Genomic DNA, 20,186 nt, shown 5'->3' with positions numbered 1-20,186 from the left:
CTGGAATAAGAGCCCATCCATTCCAGAAGAAAATCACTGTCTTTAGTTCTCATTGTAATCCGATTTTAAAGGCTGCAGCCTGTCCTCCTTGGGAAGAGCCAAATTCAGCCCACACTGCAAAGCCTGTTGGGTAGTTAGCTGGTTTTAGTTGATAAGCTTGGTAAAACTAAAGCTGCCTTAAAACTCGCTGGTGGCTGGGGATGCCAGGAAATGCCTCTGGGTGGAAGAGCACCTGGCCACACAGCAGATGCCGCCTCCGGTTTCCTTCAAACATGTGACTCCTTTCAGAGGGAGATATACAGCTTTTGCAACTGAGGATTAGAGTATCCATTTTGTGACATTTTTTCCCCTTCTATTCAAACCGTTTTTCTTAAACAAAGCTAAGAGTACTATGTTTTTGGAGTTTTGTCTTTTCTGAATGACTGGAAAGATTCACAGTAGCTTAATATAATTTCATTGCCAGCCAATGGGAAGATTAAGTGGGTTTCCATACCAGCCATCCTTGAACCAGTTTTAGTAAACATTTCCTAAGTGACAAGGATGAGAGAACAGGAATTTGCTCATTAAATTCTCCAGTGAAAAAGCAGGGTGTGGTGGTGGTCTGCCTCTTATTAGAGCTGGTATGAAACGGTGTAAGTAAAACTGAAGAGGAGGAGGAAAGGAGGAAGGAACGAAGGAAGGAACAACAACAACAACAACAGATAAGTGGAAACTCGATGTTTTGAAGGCTGGCTCTATGTAGCTCTTATCTTAGGGAAAGCGTCAGACCACAAGCTGGGACCTGTTGGTTACAACACACCTTAAGATATAACAAATTGTGACCAAGATCCACGCCTTGGAACAAGCAGGTAATCAGTGGTCTTTTTCACACTAGGTCCTCTGCATAGGAGGTGATGAAGACGGAGCCCTTTATGATTCTGAGGTGGGCTGCTGCTTTCGTTAACTCTAGACTGGAGCCTCGACGGTTGCTGGCCTGAGAGGCAGGCTGAGCACATGTGTGGATTTAGACTGAGGATGCCCTCATGGCTTCAGTCCCACGGAGAGATTCCAACTCTAACGAGCTTAGCAACCTTGACCCAGTCCTTCAGCATCCTGAGCCTTCCTTTTCTCAGCCAGGAAAAAGATCTCCTCAGGGAGTAGTGGGAAACTGAACTGTTTTCAGTATCTGAAAAGATGTAAAGAAACCATATTAGTTTCTAATAAGACTATTTAAAAAAAATAAAATCACGCATTGGACAAAGTCCTTTCTCATTATTTCGTTTTATATAACATTAGGACTATGAGTTGTACACATTGGTAGGTCTCACTGAGATGTTCCCATATCTGTGTGTGTGTGTGTGTGTGTATGTGTATGTATGTGTGTGTATGTGTGTGTATATGTGTATGTATGTGTGTATGTGTGTATGTATGTGTATGTATGTGTGTGTATGTGTGTGTATGTATGTGTGTGTATGTGTGTGTGTATGTGTGTGTATGTGTGTATGTATGTGTGTGTGTATGTATGTGTGTATATGTGTGTGTGTGTATATGTGTGTATGTATGTGTATGTGTGTGTGTATGTTTGTACACACGCACTCGCTGCATGTGTTTTGCTCAGTCTCATCCTTTGTTCTTCCTCCCTCTTCTCCTCACTCTCCTTACCCCGCCCCTTCCCCACCATAACCCTCCCACAAATGTCAGACTTTTATTTTCAGGACGTGTCTGTTTATTTCTTTTTTCCTTAGAGTCCACATATAAGATACAATAAGCAATTCTTTTCGTTCTATGTCTGGCCAGTTTTGCTCCAGATAATCCCTGGTTCCACCCATTTTCCTGCAAACAGGGTGATTTCATCCTCCGTGGCTGCTGTGTGTATTTTCTTCATTTGTTCATCTGTTGTTGATACCTAGGGTGGTTTCATATTTTGGCTCTCATGAATAGTGCATGCAGTAACCATGGATGAGTGGGTATCTTTTTTATATCCCAAGTTCATTTCCTTTATCCCCAACAGTGGTGTACCTGGGTTATATGTGTTCTGTTTTCAGGTTTTTGAGGAACTGCCATAATGGTTTCCATAGTAGCTGCACTAATTAATATTCTTACCAGAGTGTTTAGGAGTTTGTTCTTTCTCTACAACTTCACAAGCATTGTTATTTTTAGTGGGCAGAATCCTATAAAAACATAAATATACATAAGAAAAAAATACTTTTTAGTCAAGAGATGGGACTTTAGATTAAGCTTCAACATGGCCCTGAGCTCCAAATACAACTGAGAAACCCCAAGCAGTTGTTTATTCTGAACAGGGAGTAGGGAACACCCGCCAGCAGACAGGCTTCAGCCTCAAGGAAGCAGGCTTCTCACTAGTAGTTCTTCGCCAGCTGCTATAAATGCATTGACTTATCTAATCCTCAAACCTGTACAAGGTGGTGGGTAGGTGGTCAATATCCAGCTTAGGGACGAGAAATGTGAAACACAAAGGTAACACTGATTAAACTCATTATGCAATGGGGCATGACTAATGGTCTGGGTTAGAATGATTTGGATTCCCAGTGTTATGTGGCCATTGATTCCACAGTAATGAGAAAGGTAGATAAGGAGAACAACTCTAGCTTTTTTTATTCTCCAAGGATGAGATCAACGACTCTGGATTAGGGAACCTAGTTCCAGGAAGCCCTCTAGAAATGAGCACCTGTGTGACCTTGCTTAAGTCATTCTATCTTGTTTTTAAAGACATATTTTATTTTTAACTATGTGTATGTGCATGAGTGTAGGTGCCTGTGGATGCCGGGGGTATCAGATCCCCTTGGAGCTTTAGTTACAGGTGGTGGTGAGATGCTTGATGTGGGTGCTTGGAACCAAACTCTGGTCCTCTGCAAGATCAGTGGATGCTATTAACCCTTGGGCTGTCTCTCTAGCCTCTTCTTTTTTGAGTGATAACCTCCACATCTGTGAAATGAGGGTGTATTCCTGCTCCTTATAGAACAGAGATTGATTAATGATTGATCTGCAAGTGCTAGAGTCACATGGAAGATTGAAGTAGGGTGTCTCTCCTTTAGTGACACCTCAGTGACAACAGCTATGTGTTTAACAAGCATTCATTGTGTAGAGGTGAAGGGACATAGAAGTCCTATGTTAATCCTTATGATCTGTGCTGGGGTTTGCTCACTCTATTCTTCGCTCAGGTCTTCTTGACATATAATAATATCTCTAAAAGATTAACTTATTTGTCTCTAGCTGTACACATGTGCATGTGTGGGTATGTCTGCCTGTGCACAAACATGGAGGCAGAAAACAACACTGGATATTTTATCTCTGGTCATTCTCTGCCTATTCCTTTGAGAGAGAGAGAGAGAGAGCCCTTCCCTAAATCTAGGGTTTTCCATTTTCTCAGCTATGCTAGAAGCAAGCAAGCTCTAGAGATCCTTCAGTCTATGCTTCACACTGAGAGCTGGAAGTTACAGGCATGCACTAGATGCCTGACTTGTCGTGTGGGTACTGGGGTATGAACTTGGTCCTCATGATTGTATAACAGTGCTCTTAACTGCTGAGCAATCTCTCTAACCCCATAATAGTAATAAGCACCACGTCGACAAGGACCTACGTTTATCTCTATCCTAGTTCTTCCCATTTTTCAGGCCAAGTATTTCCATTTTCTTGCTTCTAGTCCATTTTCTCACGATGGCCATGTTTTCCTTGTTGTTCAGTCATTTGCACAGTGTAGTGATCTGTGACTGTTTAGGTGACTGGTATGAACCCTGGCCAAAGGTCTTAACTGCCCAGTGGGCAAAGCCTATTGAGCCTCTTGTGCAGGAGCTTTCTGGAGTTTGTGCCAAGCTCTGGAGCAGATTGTGAGAGGCACATGTTCATTGTAATATCTGAGTGTATTCTGACTGTGTGAGATGAGACGGGCAGGATGGAAAGGTGGGGCAGTTTCTTATGCTTACATACCGAGAACATGGTAATGTCTCAAAAGACATGCCCTCAGCTTTCTGTGTGATGAATTATAGCCACACGAAACCTGGCATCTCAGATCATAGGTGAAAAACTAATTAATGCCAACCCAGTATTAGAGAATTTACGTTGAATGTGGAAGACAGAGTCCCTTGCTTGCTGTATAAAATATCCTTAGTGCTTCATTTCTCTACTAGGTCAACAACAACTGATATATCACACCAGGCTGCTACATCAAAGCTCAGATGGAGGAAGAGCCGGGTGCTGGGATGCAGAGGGATAGAACACATAATCTGTATGCAGATAGAAGATTTTAAGGAGGGGTGATCAAAATAGAGTGCACCAAAATCCAATGACTCAGAACATAGATCTCTTTCAAGTGAACAAAGACATGAAAAGAAAAATTCAGAAATGTATCTATTTAGAGAAAAGACATTAGTTTTAAAAGGGTGTGATGCATTGGATGGGATTTATTTCAATAGGAGAGCATTTACCCAGGTTGCCCAAAGCCCAAAGTCCCATTTCTAGCACCATACTGACCCACCCAGCCAGCCACCCACTCACCCAGCCAGTAAGGTGCACTGTAATAGGTGGCCTGGAGGGAGCCTATGACTCATAATACAAACATTCCATTCATAGTAAATTGTAATTTAATGATGGCGTTTTGTGGCTCTATTTCGATACACATTTTGTTGCAGATCTTCAGAAATTATTGGCTTATTTGCTATTGTCTGTACAGGTCTGTGGATCTAGAAAACACTGCCACGTTCTCCATCTTTGAATGTCTTTAACATTGTGTGTGTCTCTTCATACAGTTTGAAAGATTTGTAACGATTTCCATACTTGTTATGTTATTGGGAGAAAACTCACCTTTACACTAACTTCAAACATTTCAGATCTATAGAAAAATTCAGTTTTAAATGATTCTGGCATTTGCAAGATGTGGAATTTTGGAGTCTAGCTTTGTCCTGTCTGGTTCTTGGAAAAATGAAGTTTGTGTACAGAGAGGAGAAGCCATTGAAGAAGTGCCTCTCTGAGGGTGAGAAGATCTGAAAGAAATACCTAGATGGGTCCTGGTGACAGTAGAAGAAGCTCCAAAGTGGGGACAGGAGACCCAGGCAAAAATCAAACCAAACCAAACCAAACCAAACCAACCAAAACCACTGGTTGCTTCCGATATCACATCAGCCAGTTCTCCTTCTTGATTGGGAAGTGAATTAATCTTCATATTGAGGATGGCTTGGTTTCCTTTGCAGTGCCTTCATTCCACCCACCTCAGCTCCATGAAGAAGATGGACCCATCCCTTTCAGAGATGGTGATGTCTACAGTCTGGGAAGCCGCTGTCCCTGAGGTGTAGGGGTTCCTTTCTTCAAAGAGAGGTGGCACCCTCCTTACCTCCACCTCCTCCTTTAGGCTCAAACACCTTTGCCCTTCTTGAGGACCTGCACTTCTTAAATGTTTGAAGCTTTCTCTCCAGCCCCTCAGCCAGAGGGGTGATAGCAGACGCCTCTGGAAGACTTCCTTCCTCTCCTTTCTTCCCCTTGCTTGCTCTTCATCCCTCTTCTCCCTTAGCCTTCTTGATTGCCAACTCCTGCCACATCCAAAGATTGTCTTGTTTTCTATTGCTTTTATAACTGCCCAAAGGGCTCTGAACATCAATAAGCCCTTTTACTGATTTCTTTGGGGTGGGGTGGGGGTGTAGATGAAAGGAATTAAAATTGTGTGTGTGTGTGTAGGGAGGGGGATGAGAATTGCATCAATAAAGAGGAGACCACCAAGCTGAAAAAAAATGTGGGATGTTTGGAAAGTTACTTTCTTTCCCCCAAGCCTGTTTCTTCTGAGGTGAGCTGAGTAATTATCTGTGTGCAACACCTGGGAAAATAAATTAATGCAGTGTGCATAAAAGTACCCGGTGCTTCAGCTACTATCTACTGTTTCTTTTTATGTCTGTTTTTCTTAGCTTTGTGAGGTCTGGAGCCAAGTATTGTGTTTCCTGTAACTCATAATGGAATATTTATTGAGCACTCAAAAAATACTACTGAATGAGAGAATCTATTCTATGTTAATACCACAGACATAAAAATAGCACTTTCTTTCTTTTGACTTTACCTTTATTCTGGGGCACTTGATTATTTTATTCGCCCTTGATAATTCTATTTTACAGCTTCCATTTCTCTTATATCACATAAAAGTAATATCTGGTAGGAATTGCTGTAATTGAAGGTTAGTTGCCCATCCAGTTATGGACCTCATTTAAATATACACTCAGTAGTTACTTTGGCTCAAACTGGCTTCGTATCGGTGTAGTAAAAGTAACACTGCATATGTGTCTTAAAAAAGAGCCAAAATATATTCGTCATAGTGATTGCACCCTCAATAGGAAGAAAGAGGCAAAAGCAACTGGGGAGTCACAGTACCAGCGAGGTACCAGGCAGCTAGGAGGATGCTGTGATAGCCTGATGCTGTCATAACACCTTTGTAATTTCACCCTCACTATATCCATTCAAGCCAATAGGGAAAATCCATCTGTGATGGGCATGATAGTTACGTCCCAGGATGTCTACAGCCGATCTCTGGAAACTGAAAACACAGCTTACATGAAAAAGGAGACTTTGTAGATGTGGTCACGTTCTTAAAATGAGAACGTTTATCCTGGATTTTGCATGTGGTCCAGCCTAGTCTCATGAGTCCTTCATAGTAGAACCAGTCTCTGTACTTAGAAGAGTAGACACACAGCAGCAGGAGAAAGATGCAGCGCTACCTACCATCTTTGTAGCTGGAGGAATGGGGCCATGACCATGAGGGACCTCTTTTTTTTTTTTTTGGCTTTTCGAGACAGGGTTTCTCTGTATAGCCCTGGCTGTCCTGGAACTCACTCTGTAGCCCAGGCTGGCCTCGAACTCAGAAATCCACCTGCCTCTGCCTCCCAAGTGCTGGGATTAAAGGCGTGTGCCACCACCGCTCGGCCATGAGGGACCTCTTGAAGCTGGAAAAGGTAGAGAAGCTCCCTGTCTGGGTTTGCATAAAGAAGTATTGTTTTGTAAATCTTTTGATCTTAGGTCATGAAATTTGTGCTCTGTTTATGAAACACACAACAGGAAGACCATTATACAGGCCAATGAGAGGGAACGAGAAGAGAAAATTAAAGACAGCTCTAGGTTAGTTTAAATTTATATGTGCACATAAAGAAGTTTACTATTTTTACTAGTACTCTCCTTATCTTTGTCCCTTTCTTTCTGCTTTTTTAATGGAAAGGATTTTTAAATTGGCATTTATGCCTGTGTGTCTACATGTTTGTGTGCTACATTTGTAAGTGCCCATAGAAGCCAGAAGAGGGTGTCAGATCCCCTGGAGCTGGAATATAGGTAGTTTGGAACCACCTGAATTGGGTACTGGGAACAGGGACAGAATTCAGATCTTCTGGAAGAGCAGCAAATGTTCTTAACCTGGAGACTGCTCCACCCCCACCTCCATTTTCTCTCTTCTTATTCCTTTCTACAGAGTCTCACTCTATAGCCCAAGACGTCTCAAACTTGAGACATTCCTACCTCAGCCTCCCAAGTGCTGGGATTACAGGCATGCATCTGTTTTCTTGATTCCACTGAACAAATAAAAATCAGTATTTAAAGAGAATCTGTTTGAAAGGTGTCAAATGTAAGTTTACATGGGCCTTAGCTTGGACATATGGAAAAGTTTACCTAAGGTTGAGCCAAAACAAATGCAGCCAATATTGAATGAGTTCTTTCTCCTATGGGGCTCCTGAACCTGATTATAGTTCCTGATAGCTATTTCATAAGCTGTCTATGGGTATGAAGTAGGTGTACAAGCCCAGAGTTCCTCTGTAATTCTAGGCAGAGGGGATGGTGGCATGGCAGGTGGATTTCAGGAAGTGTTCCTAGTGTGTGGTTTAGAAGGATGAGTGGGAGGGACTGGAGAGGAGATGAGGAGAAGGAAGTAAAGCCCTGGAGTAGCTCTGAGGAAGCCTGGGAAGTATTCCAGTGCTCCAGCAGTGGCTTCTGTCTGTCACCTGAGTGCTCTCCTCACTGCTATCATAGTTGTGTGGAGTTAGGGGGTGGGGAAAAGTTGCCTTAGAAGAGAGTTTTGTCCTTTGAGTTTTCTATCTACCTTGATATACTTGCTTCTTCCAAACACAGAGAGAAAAAATAAAGACACAAAGAAAATAATTTTGCATTGTTCTGTCCAGGGCCTGGGCTTCTCCAGGGACAAAAGTGAGTCTGTATTTAAGCAGGAAGCGGATCAATGTGCTTAACGGGATCTGAAATAATTCCCGAGACAAATCTTCAAATGTCATTAGGATGTCATTACGGTGGCTAGAATATCTGTTGTGTATAAAGGCAGGTATTTAATGAGGGTTACCAGACACTTGAAACAACCCAAGGCAAAATGATGGGATGAGCTACATGCAACCAGTAACCCACCAAGTCTCCAGAGCAGTAGAGCCTCTGGATGGTTGTCCTGAGTTTCGGCTGCAAAGCGCTTGTCTGCAATATTTTAAAGACTTAATAGGATTTTATTTTAAAGCCATGACATTAGCACAGTTAAGCCAATCAATGTTTTTTAATAGCCTTTTAAAGGTGCCGTTTTAATTGTGCTCGGTGGGAGGGAAAGGCACGGAAAGACTGGAAAACATCTAAAAATGGCTTAGTCAGATCTTTGAAAAATATTTGCAAGTGCAAATTTCTGCCTTGGTTTGATTGCTGTAGAACCGGGGTTAAAGGGTAAGGTTGGAAGGGCTTATTCCCCAGTGAAGAAAACAAAGACTTCACTCCTGGGTAGATCAACTCAGCTCTCAGCCTGGCAAAATATTTTCCGTTCAGAAGGGCAGGCGATGTGTAACTTCTTTTTAACAGATAAATACTTTTATCCAGAACTTTCTCTGCCCTCTGGCGCTCAGGCGACCCAGGGAACACACATCACATTCCTGCTAACAATTGTTTGCCTGAAGGTTTGCCAGGGGCTATTTTGGTTTTGATGGTGAGAATCTGCCCAGACATCTGGATGAATAGCAAGAATGTACCATTAACTTCTCAACTGACTGTTGGCACAATGTCCATGCCACGGGTGCTGGTGCCGTGGCCCCGTTCCCTTTCTCCATAACCTCCTTTTGCATGGTGCTTCGTTGCAGAATGGATGATTTCATATATATCACACTGTTGGGAGCCCCACGCTAGCTATATGAGACGAGGGCGTTATTATTAGTTTCTGTTTTATAGATATAGAAAGTGAAGCTGGAAATGCAGAAAGGTTTACCCAGGGTCAGTTTAACAAATTCAACCAACATTTCACAAGTACTGGAGAATGCTTTATACATCCCAGGGGGCTTTCAAAACTCATTCCCTTACCATCTTGCTAAGAACCCAGTAAGCCTTACATCTACTGAAGCTTCCCACTTCTCCAGCACTATTTCCTTAACACTGTGCCATCTTTCACACGGCATGTGTAATTACCTGAAAGCTTTACCTCTTGAAAACCTTTTAATGCAAGTACTAGTTTGTATGGAGTTAAAACTTAAAGACGTGGTAATGGACAGATGATTTTGCAGGATGGCATTAACCACGTGGGCATTTGGTCTTGCCTTATGCTTTATTTGTTTATTTTTTTACTTCAAAGGGGAGTAAGTAATTCAGGCATTTTATTTTTTAAATCAAGTATTTCACTGTAGTGTTTGATCACACTACTGTGTAGTGGGGTATTGATCTGATGTGTTCCATTCTGGCCAGAGGTTATCAGTGTACACACGCCTTGACACAGACTGAACAAGATGAGGAGAAAGGCTGGGCACAGGGCAACTGACTGAGTCGCTATGGATGCTCGTGGCTATCCTGGGGCCACAACTGGAAGTTCTGATGATTTTTGATTTAACTAGTCCTGTTACTGAGTGACATGCTTGCTAGTTGTAATTTTCTAGAGAGAATTTTTTTTTTTTTTGAAAACTCAAACTTCCTAAGTTAAAGTAAGAGGTACAGGTCTCTTCTCCTATACTTCAGTGTTGATTTCTTGTCTTTAAAGAATAATACAGAAAGGGCCTTAGTAGTTAAGAGCACTTGCCACTCTTATAGAAGACATGAATTCTATTTCCTGGGACCACATGACAGCTCATAACTATCCATAGCTCCAGCTCCAGGGGACCTGACACTCTCTTCTGGCTTCTGTGTGCATGTGGTGCACATGCACACATGCAGACAAATACTCATGCACATAAAACAAAATAAAAACTAGAAAATACAGAACAACCAGGAAGTCGGATTGATTGCCAAGGAGAGGACGATATGGAAACCAAGGAAACAAGCTATGTTCAGCAGAAGAGTGGGGTGCACAGAGCCAACCCGGAAGAGTGGGTGCCCTATCACAGAAATGACCCTGCTCCTTAGCTCGGTCACATGGTTCTTGGGTATTTAGTTTGTTGGGACTCAGTTTCTACATGGTAAAAGTGAGCTGAGAATGTCTATTTTAATTAATCTTTTAAAAAAATTTAGTGTGTGCGTGTGCACGCATATGTGGATGTCAGAAAACAGCTAATAGATGTTGGTTCTGTCTTTCCACCATGTAGGTCCTGGGGATCGAACTCAGGTAGTCAGGATTGGCAGTAAGTGCCTTTATCTGCTGAGCCACCACATGACTCCCCTCAAACCCTGAGTCAGTTGTCATTTGCCATTACATGAAAAGATGTTATGTGAAGGGATAAGCAGAGAAAAAAAAAGTATGCAGAAGTTGTTCAATAATGGTAACAGCTGCTATTACTGTTACTGAAGTTCTTAAGACACCTGCCTTCTCTGTTGCTCTTTTTGTAATTAATAATTCGATGTAGGGACAACACAAGTAGGAAGCCGCTGCTTTTTTTGTCTTCCTGTATTCAACAGACTTTTTTGAGCGCCCCTTGCATATTAGGAGAAGAACAAGTGCTATGCCTCCCCGAGGCTTTTCAGTGGATAGCAATGAATCATGGGCCCATGCAGAATCTGGCAGTATACGGACTTTGTAAGTGGAAACAGCAGGTCAGGGGCAAAAAGGCAAAGTCTGTCCTCATGTGATGAGAGGCACGGAGCCTGGAAGGGTGCACTGTGGTCTGTGAACATCATTATTAGCAGGTTGGAGACATACTGGAGAGTGTTCAGAGAAAAGCAGCAAGGATGATAAACGGGCGGAAAGACTGATTTATGAAGACTCACACAACAAAATATGTATTCTTGGATCAACAAAGACTTCACAAGAAACGTGATCACTATCAATGAGTCTCTGAAGGCTCCGGATACCCCAGAGGGTTGCAGGGTTTCGTCTGATATTTGAAATGGTGACAGAGAATCAGTGGTTGGCAAATTCTACCTGTGGATCAGGGAATATGAAGCCAGCAAATCCATCTCTGTCTCACTGACAGAAAGCAGCTTCAAAGGACAGCATCCTTCAGCTGCTCTGACTCCTATCTCTACTTCTGCACTTGTAATTATATAGAGCCACTTGTTTTCTGCTTATGCGCAGTGATTTTAATGTGTGTTTCCTATTTATATATACCTTCCCTCAAGATGTCAAGAATGAAATATTTCATTTTTTTTTTAAACCATCCACTTCAAAGGCTGGAAGATGAAAGCAGTTGAGTTCTGAACAAACTTTAAAAAAAATCAGTTTGTCTGCTTAACCTTTGCTGAAGGTCATTGTCATCACGAAGGGTTCTCTTCCTAGGAAAAGCCAAATGGGTGAGATACGTCTATAAAACTATCCTTTCCTGCCATATTTAATAAAAGTTTTATAAACACGCACTACTCACAGATGATAGAGTACAAAGCTTTCAAAGGGTAAAAACTGAAACGCAGGCCAAATGCAAGCCCTGACTGCTTAGTGTAGTCTATCTTTGCTATGGGATCAGTGCAAAATGAATAATTCCATGGGTCTGGACCTGGAATTTGGCTCCATAAACCCTTAGCGGAGCAACGTCTATAGACTGACAAGACTTTGCTTACTCCGAGCAGTACCCCTTGTAAGTGCTGAGAAAAGCCACAGGGCCTGATGGTAGCCTGGCATCCAATCTATTGGAGTATCTATCTGTGATGCATATTCCTTATATTCCTTTTATTTTTTATGATACGTGGGCAAAGATATCAGTTCTGGATTATGAATGTGGTCAGGGAGGGACCAAAGGTGCAATGGTGGTGGGATTTGGCCAATCTTCTGGCCTCAGTGGGACTTGGGACTTGTTTGTTGGGATAACTAGGGCCCAGGTCTTCTGCTGTTAGGTGTGGCTATGGATAAAGAAGTTGAAAGTCCTGGGGACATTCACTGCCATGATGAGAGTCAGCAGGAGTGGGGCCTGTGCACAGACAAGGAAAACCACAGGGGCCCTAATGACAGTGACATATGCAGACTAGCTTCTATGGAAGAGACTTTACCAGTCTCTGGCCGTGTTAGCTATTGGAAAATACCATATCTGTTATATTTATATATGTATAGGCATACATGTATATATAACATATATGTGACACATATAAGATATATACAACACATATGTATATATTCATGTAGTATAACACACATATGATAACATATATTATACATATATACATCACACACACACACACACACACACACACACACACATATATGTCTGCTAAACAGTTTTACCTGGGTCTTGGTCCTTACATGATATGAAGAATCTCAGGTAATATTTGAATAAGAACCAAGTTGAAGGGGGGCAATTAGGGGAAAGAGAGAGAACATAACAACTGGCAAAAGTAGTAGGGGAAGAATATAAGCAGGTTATAATTATATATATATATACATATATATATATACACACATATGTATGTATATATTTGTGTGTGTGTATGTATGTATGTATGTATACGTGTGTGTGTATAAGTGAAAATATCATAACAAAACTCACTATTTATGCACAAAATAGAAAAACCAAGTTAGGTAATAGATATTACATGTTCCAAGTGTGGAAGGGAGAAGACTATGGGGGCTAGAGAGTAGTGAGGGTGGTGGGGGTGACATGGAAGGTGGGAGGAAGGAGAGGGTGGGTGGTGACCAACACTGGTGCCCACTGGGTGCTAGAACTGGGATGGGCTCCCAGCAGCCTCTCTGTTGAGTGCTGCACAAATGAAGACGCTAAGACTCAGGCTAGTTAAGCACCTTGTCTTAGTTGTCCCATGGGTGAGGGGAAGACCTCAGGGTCAGAGCCTATGCTCTTGCTGTAACTCCAACCACCTTTGGCAGCTTTAGGTTTAGAGCGCCTGGGTGCTGGTGGCAGGTGTTCCATTTTCCCCACAAGTCACTTATGTCCTAGGTTTCAGCTATGTGACAGAATGGTGACAAGCGCCATCCTCCAGAGCCATTTTTAAGACAAATGTACAGGAGGCATCTTGTAGGTTGGGGTGTGCGAGGTGAATCTGGGGTATTGCTCTTATGGGAGGAAGGCTGCAGAGAGGTAGAAAACAGGAAACACTCCTGTTTTCCTAGGGCTGGCTTAGGGGGAAATGCTGAGATCAACCTGGGAGAGGCATGGAGCTGGGGGTGGGGCATGAGCCTTCTCCTGCTGAGGCTGTGCTTGGGGGGGCGGGGGGGCTAGGGATAAGCCCAGGATAGTGCTCCTTGTTAGCAGCGACTCTCATTTATCCATCTGTTTATTAAAGGAAAAAAAAATCTCCTAAGTCCATTTATCCTTTCCCCTGTCTAAGACCTGTTGTTGGGCTGTCACAAGGGTTCAACTGGTAGAGATGCTTGCTATGCAGGTCTGATGGCTTGAGATTGACCCTTGGGTGCCAGCACAGAAAGAACTAATTCCAAAAGTTGTTTTCTGACCTACACACTTGAACCTGGACGTGCAAAGACATCTCTCTCTCTCTCTCTCTCTCTCTCTCTCTCTCACACACACACACACACACACACACATCCAATAGTAAATTAAGTAAAAGTTTACAAAAAGACCCATTGTTGCACCACTGATTTTCCAGTGGATAAATTTTTACTAGCTTCCTCATATACAATGGATTTATTTTCCTTTTTAACACATATATGTACACACACACACACGGGCACACACACACACACACACACACACACACACATATTTTTTTTTTTTGGAAATAGGGTCTCATTATGTAGCCTTGGCTGGTGTGGAGCTAGCTATGTAGACCAGGATGGCCTTGAACTCACAGAAACCCTCCCATCTCTGCCTAAGTGCTAAGATTAAAGGTATTTATCACCACCTGGCTTTTCTGTGCTTTGAGATAAGGTCTAGCTATGGTGCCAGTGCTGAGCTCCAATTTGTTATCCTTTGGCTCCAGTTTCCAGAGTGTTGGGTCTATCATGATCTAGGTATTTTTACATTTTACTTTTACAGCTCATCTTTTTTTTTCTCTACTGTAATAGAAGCTCCAGGGGATAAGTTTACAGTTGTATCATAACACTTGGAACGGTGTCTACTCCAAACATGGCATATGCTGAACAGATGATTATCTAACTAAAGAACAAATCCCCTATGAGCTTATAACATATGGGCCCTGCCATGCATGGACATTATCAACAGTATATGGGCCCTGCCATGCATGGCTGCTATTTATCATCAATGTATGGGCCCTGCCATGCATGGCTGCTATTTATCATCAGTGTATGGGCCCTGCCATGCATGGATGTTATCATCAGTGTATGGGCCTTGCCATGCATGGATGTTATCAGTGTATGGGTCCTGCCATGCATGGATGTTACCATCAGTGTATGAGTCCTGCCATGCATGACTTCTATCAGAGGGAACACTTAGTTTTGGGTGTCACTGTACACAAAGAGCCCAGACATTGTCAGTTCTCTCCTTATCCTACCACACATACAGCCTCATCCAAGAAAAGGGCCTGGGGATCACATGCTCTCTCTGAACTCTTCAATTCTCCTGCCATGGATCTCCATCTGTAACTTTCTGTTCTCTTCCCAGGTTGATGATTTCATCTCAGATGGACTCTGACAGTGTTAGTCCTGCCTGTTACTTGGAGAAACCGGCTGCCTTTTCTGTTTTGTTGATGAAAATATGTAAGACGAACATCTCTTACCAATGTCTATTTTCTCATGAAGTCTAACTTGGACCACCACAGTTCCCAAGGCTGACTCTCTCCCCACATTCCAAAGACAGTTCAAATTACAGAAGAGGCAGGGAAGCCAGGAAGGATCAGAGAAAAGAAGAAAAATTTATTTTATCCTGATGAACATGGATTCACTATTACCTGAATAAAAGAAAGGGTTTGTATACACTGGACTCTTGATTCTCCATTTGGACTGAAAAAACATATTGTCAATAGTTGGCTAATATTGAGTCATTAATTTTCTTTTTAAACTTTTTGTGGGAACATGATTTAGTGACATCAGTAAATAATCATTAAAGATAGATTGACAAAAAGTTTAAGTGTTGTAATTCTAGAATATTATACCAAACAAATATCATATAGCTATTTATATCTTCCTCTGGTAACTTAATATCACCTAACCACTAAGTGATTCTCATGGTCAAATTATATCCCTCCCTGATTTTTGACACAGATTCTTGCTATGTAGCCCAGGTTGTTTCACAATCTCACAGTCGATCTTCCTGCCTTAGCCTTCCAAGTTCCATGATTACAAGAGCTTACCATATGGTACAAAAGGGGAACAAGAATGTGATTCAATTCTATTTAATTAAAATATATTTTTAAATGTTAACAAATTCAGATAAATTAAAATCATGTAACTTTTCTCATCATAATGCAATAAAAGTTTGAAAAAAACAAACAAACAAACAAAAAAAGAGCATACCATAGCCCAGCTTGAATCCCTTCCAAATTAAAATATTTATTGTGATCAAAGGGAACTATAAGACTAAGAAGGTGATGTTAGCTGAAAGGTAGCTGGAGATAATCAAGTTATAAAGCCACAGACTCAATGGAATTTCCATCACAATATGTAGCAGAGGATGGCCTTGTTGGACATCAGTGGGAGAAGAGGCCCTTGGTCCTGAGAAGGCTCGATGCCCCAGTGTAGGGGAAAGCCAGGGCAGGGAAGTGGGAGTGGGTGGGATGGTGAGCAGGGGCAGGGGGGATGGGATGGGGGTTTTCGGAGAGGAAACTGGGAAAGGGGATAACATTTGAAATGTAAATAAAGAAAATATCTAATTGAAAAAAAGCCCAAAACAAAGAAACAAAAACAAACAACAGGGTAAGTGACAGAGGGCAGTGCCATTAGATCCCATGAGCATCTTTGCCTGTCTTTTCCTTTTATAATCTAAGCCTAGGAGCCTTCTCAGTCCTGCCTGTACACTGGACAGGGAACACCCTCGATGGTTTCTTACGTAGCTCTTTCTGGGTGTGGAAAGTACTGCTGCTGTAACACCCTCTCTGTGGCACCGTGACTTGGTCTTCCTGGGAAGCCAGGGCTTGGAGCTTCCGGTGTCAGGCGTGATCAGGAGTGAAGAGCCCCGTGCCAAGCAAGGACTGTTGGTTCGATTGCTCTGGGCATTTACCCGGGCTGCTGAGCCTGCAGGAAATCGCACCATGTAGGTTTCCTAGAAGCTTTCCGTGCTTCGTGATCCTGGCTGGAAGGAAGCCTGGAAGATCTAGACAGGAGAAATAAGGGGACGGAAGTTGTCTGCTAATGTGCGCTGGTGGTGTTTAGTGGAGGAAATTTCATTTGGTAGTTGATTTGAGTTTTAAATTGACCATTAATCTTACTTTATGACTTTTAGGGATAAAAAAAAGAGCAATATTTTTCAATCACATTTTATTCAATGTGTGCCCATGCCACAGTACTAATTTCCAGGTGGAAGATTGACTTTCAAGGACAACCCTTTTTCTCCCTTACTTGACAGATTGAGCTAGTTTTAATTCCAAAATTCCAGAAACAAACCTGTGCCACAAGAGAAGCCTGGTTTTAGATGAGAACCAGGGTCTTTGAAGATTAACTGGAACACAGAGGTTAAAATGCAAGTTTGCTATTTTTTTTTTTTTTATTTCAGGAGAATCAAATTCTAAGCAGCCTACAGGTCAAGAAGGTCAATATTATTCTGTCCTCAGGATGCTACCTGTAGGTAAAGTTATTTGAAGCTCCACCGACCCTGTCTTATCCTTGGAATTTTTCCGATGACTTTAATACAGACAGGAGAGTTGACAACAACAGAAACTAAAGCTGCAACAGTGTGATTTATTATGGAGCACAGTTATCAGAAGAGACAAAGCCAGCATCGATGGAGAGCAGCCACACAAGATCCACCCTTGCCTCAGAGGCAGCAGAGGGCTGACGTCACATAAACGGCCACAGAAAAGCAGTTAAATGATTTTCTATGTGTTCTTCGGGGAGGCTGTATCTAATCTGATGCAGTTGCTCCACGGGAGCCCTGCTAATGACATCTCCACCAAATATCAGCTCAATAAATTGCTTCCCTTCATTAATCTGATTGTCAGTGTCTGCCTTAATGGTGTTTACCCAGCAGAAGGGCTAAGGGAGATAATAAAGACTTTTTTAGTGGCATATGAGGGCGGAGTAGATAGAGTGGCTATAGTGGGTCTCTTGGTTCTGGTGGATCAAAGTCAATTTCTTTACTTCCGGTCACTCTACAGTTATTCTGAGTGACCACTTTATGCCTGGTTTCATGTTACAGCTCATATACCAACCAACACAAAGCTTCTAGGCAACTGAAGTGGGACACAAGTCATCACCCACATGCACAACTGACCGTGATAAAATGTTCTAAGGGAATGATGTAGCTCTCTGAAAGAATATAACGGGAGATCAAATTGGGATGGAGATGGACCATTTTTCTTCCAGAAAAATCAAGACTTTTGGCTTCAAAGTCTTCAACTGAAATAGGATGACTTAGAAGTCACAGGAGTCAAGGCAGAGAGGAGAGGGCGCGGGGCGCGGGGCGCAGGGCGTGGGGCGCGGGGCTCAGGGCATTTGAGAGCAAGAGAACCTACAGGACCTTCGCATCAGCTGCCGGGCCATTTTCTCTGTTTGTTTCAACTTTGCAAGTTGAGTTTAATTCAAGTTCAGAGTGTTGAGTGTGAGTGAAGCACACAGTGGTGAGGTACAAAGGCAAGACAAGAGAGCAAAGAGTTTAACGCCAGTGTGCACAGACGGGAAACGGAACAGTGCTGTGAGAGCCAGGATCATATGAGGGTGGAGTAGATAGAGTGGATCAGGGGCTTGAGAGCCAGGAGAGAGCATCCTGGAGCCCCAGTGCGTGCTGCTTAAGAAGAGTGGTGTCATTTGTTTACTTGTGACAGTATCTCCATGTATATATAGCTCAGACTGTCCCCAAGCTTGCCAGCTTCCTGACTCCACTCCACCACCCCCAGTCTATAAGTCTGTTATTGAGGCTTCATGTATTAAGGCTATTTCATATAGAGACTTGGGTCACTGACTCTTACATGTAAACATGCTTCTTACAGGCAAAAGCCACGTCAACTGTACATCACACAGAGCAATCTTCTTTATTCAATGGATTATGTAAAAGTCACCATCCAGCAGCACCCCTCACACAACACCTACAATGATATTTAGCCAAGATTTGAGCATCTCTTGGTCCAGTCAAGTTGACATAATCACCTCCCATCACATTTATCTCCCTTCCTCAGCCATCCACAATGTGGGTCCACTCTCACATGAGGATGTTGGGACCTATGTCCCAGAATAAGCTTTGTTGCTTGTTACTTTTTCAGTGAAGATTGAAAGACTTAGATCGACCACAAAGTGTTTCCTGATTCCTCCAGTTAGATGTGTAAGGGTAATATATGGATAGTCGTGGCTCTCTTTAGGAGTGCCGAAGTAACTGAACACTACCTCTGCTGACCATAAAATGTGCATGTGACCATCTCACAAGAACAGAAGTCCCCTCTCCCAGCTGTTGCACTAGCATTCTGACTAGCGTTCTGAGCTCATCAGTGACAGCAGAGACCATTTGTGTAATAGTCATGTGTGAACGACAATCCACACACAGTATCTCTGAGCAGTGGTGTGATGTTTAGGTAGTTCACCTCTATTTCCAATCACATAGCCCTATGATGAGTTGTATGTGTCTCTTTGGGTATGACTTGGAGCCCTCACTAGGTGGGTATTTTCCTTGTTTTTTACTTAAATCTTCTGGTTCATCTAATCAGGAGTCCTGGGACTTCTTGGGTCCTCTTGTCCATAACATCAAACCTTCCAAAACCTACGAGTTATAGAGTCCAGAAGACAGAAATATCTGGTCCCAAGTATCTCGACTGGTTCTAGCAGCAGCAATGTTAATCCAAGGGCAGAAACAGAGCATTCAAGAACAAACAGCCCACTGGAGCGAACACTGTCTTTGCTGTTTCTGCCTCCAATTCATTGAGCGTGGGAGCAGATATAACGGGCAACCGAATACATCATCACAAACATTCTTCTCCTCAGAAGTCACATTTATTATAATTTTTTTCTGTGTCAGGCTCCAGGTTCTGTCTGTCCAAAACCTCATTTAATTCTCACAACTGGTCCCTGAATTGAACAGCTCAAAATATGGATTTGGCCAATTCATCTTCATGGTAGATGGAAAAATATGATATATTCAAGTTTTCAAAAGGAAAGTGGTAATTTTTTTTAAAAAAATAAATACTGATTTGTAATCCATCTTGTTCTCCTCTCTCCCTCTTTTAAGATTTTACTTATTTATTTTTTGTATGTGAGTACATCATTGTCCTTAGACACACAAAAAGAAGGTATTGGATCCCATTACGGATGGTTGTGAGCCACCTTGCAGTTGCTGGGAATTGAACTCAGGACCTCTGGAAGAGCAGTCAGTGCTCTTTACTACTGAGCCATCTCTCCAGTCCAGCGGTGGTAATGCTTTTAAGGAGAAGGTAGATCTCTCCTCTACCTGCTTGCTTGCCCATCTGCCCCATCCCATACCCCTTATTTACACTGTGGTTGTGTACTGGTTGGTTTTGTATGCCAACTTGACACAGGCTGGAGTTATCACAGAAGGGAGCTTCAGTTGGGGAAGTACCTCCATGAGATCCAGTTGTGGGGCATTTTCTCAATTAGTGATCAAGGGGGTAGGGCTCCTTGTGGGTGGTGCTATCCCTGGGCTGGTAGTCTTGGGTTCTATAAGAGAGCAGGCTGAGTAAGCCAGGGGAAGCTGAGGCCCTCCATGGCCTCTGCATCAACTCCTGCTTCCTGACCTGCTTGAGTGTCAGTCCTTTGGTGATAAACAGCAATGTGGAAGTAAGCTGAATAAACCCTTTCCTCCCCAACTTGCTTCTTGGTC

General features: G+C 42.6%; 2 long non-coding RNA genes across 3 annotated transcripts; one reads left to right on the top strand and one right to left on the bottom strand.

Annotated features, from left to right (window-relative positions):
- Window positions 1-308: 308 nt before the first annotated feature.
- LOC116090335 lies at window positions 309-16,516 on the bottom strand. The gene is made up of 3 exons (XR_004118654.1): window positions 16,257-16,516; window positions 2,083-2,150; window positions 309-1,165 (listed from the first exon to the last, which is right to left on the bottom strand). It is a non-coding gene; the product is annotated as an uncharacterized LOC116090335 (long non-coding RNA).
- Window positions 16,207-19,547, top strand: LOC116090334. 2 transcript variants are annotated; one of them, XR_004118653.1, is made up of 2 exons: window positions 16,207-16,597; window positions 16,920-19,547. It is a non-coding gene; the product is annotated as an uncharacterized LOC116090334 (long non-coding RNA). The 2 variants fall into 2 exon arrangements; XR_004118652.1 differs by having other exon boundaries at window positions 16,229-16,460.
- Window positions 19,548-20,186: the final 639 nt, after the last annotated feature.

Source organism: Mastomys coucha, unplaced genomic scaffold (genome assembly GCF_008632895.1).
Source record: "Mastomys coucha isolate ucsf_1 unplaced genomic scaffold, UCSF_Mcou_1 pScaffold15, whole genome shotgun sequence".
Lineage (NCBI taxonomy): Eukaryota > Metazoa > Chordata > Mammalia > Rodentia > Muridae > Mastomys > Mastomys coucha.
The sequence above is the reverse complement of the archived record's forward strand: the minus strand, read 5'-3'. Positions and strand labels throughout refer to the sequence as shown.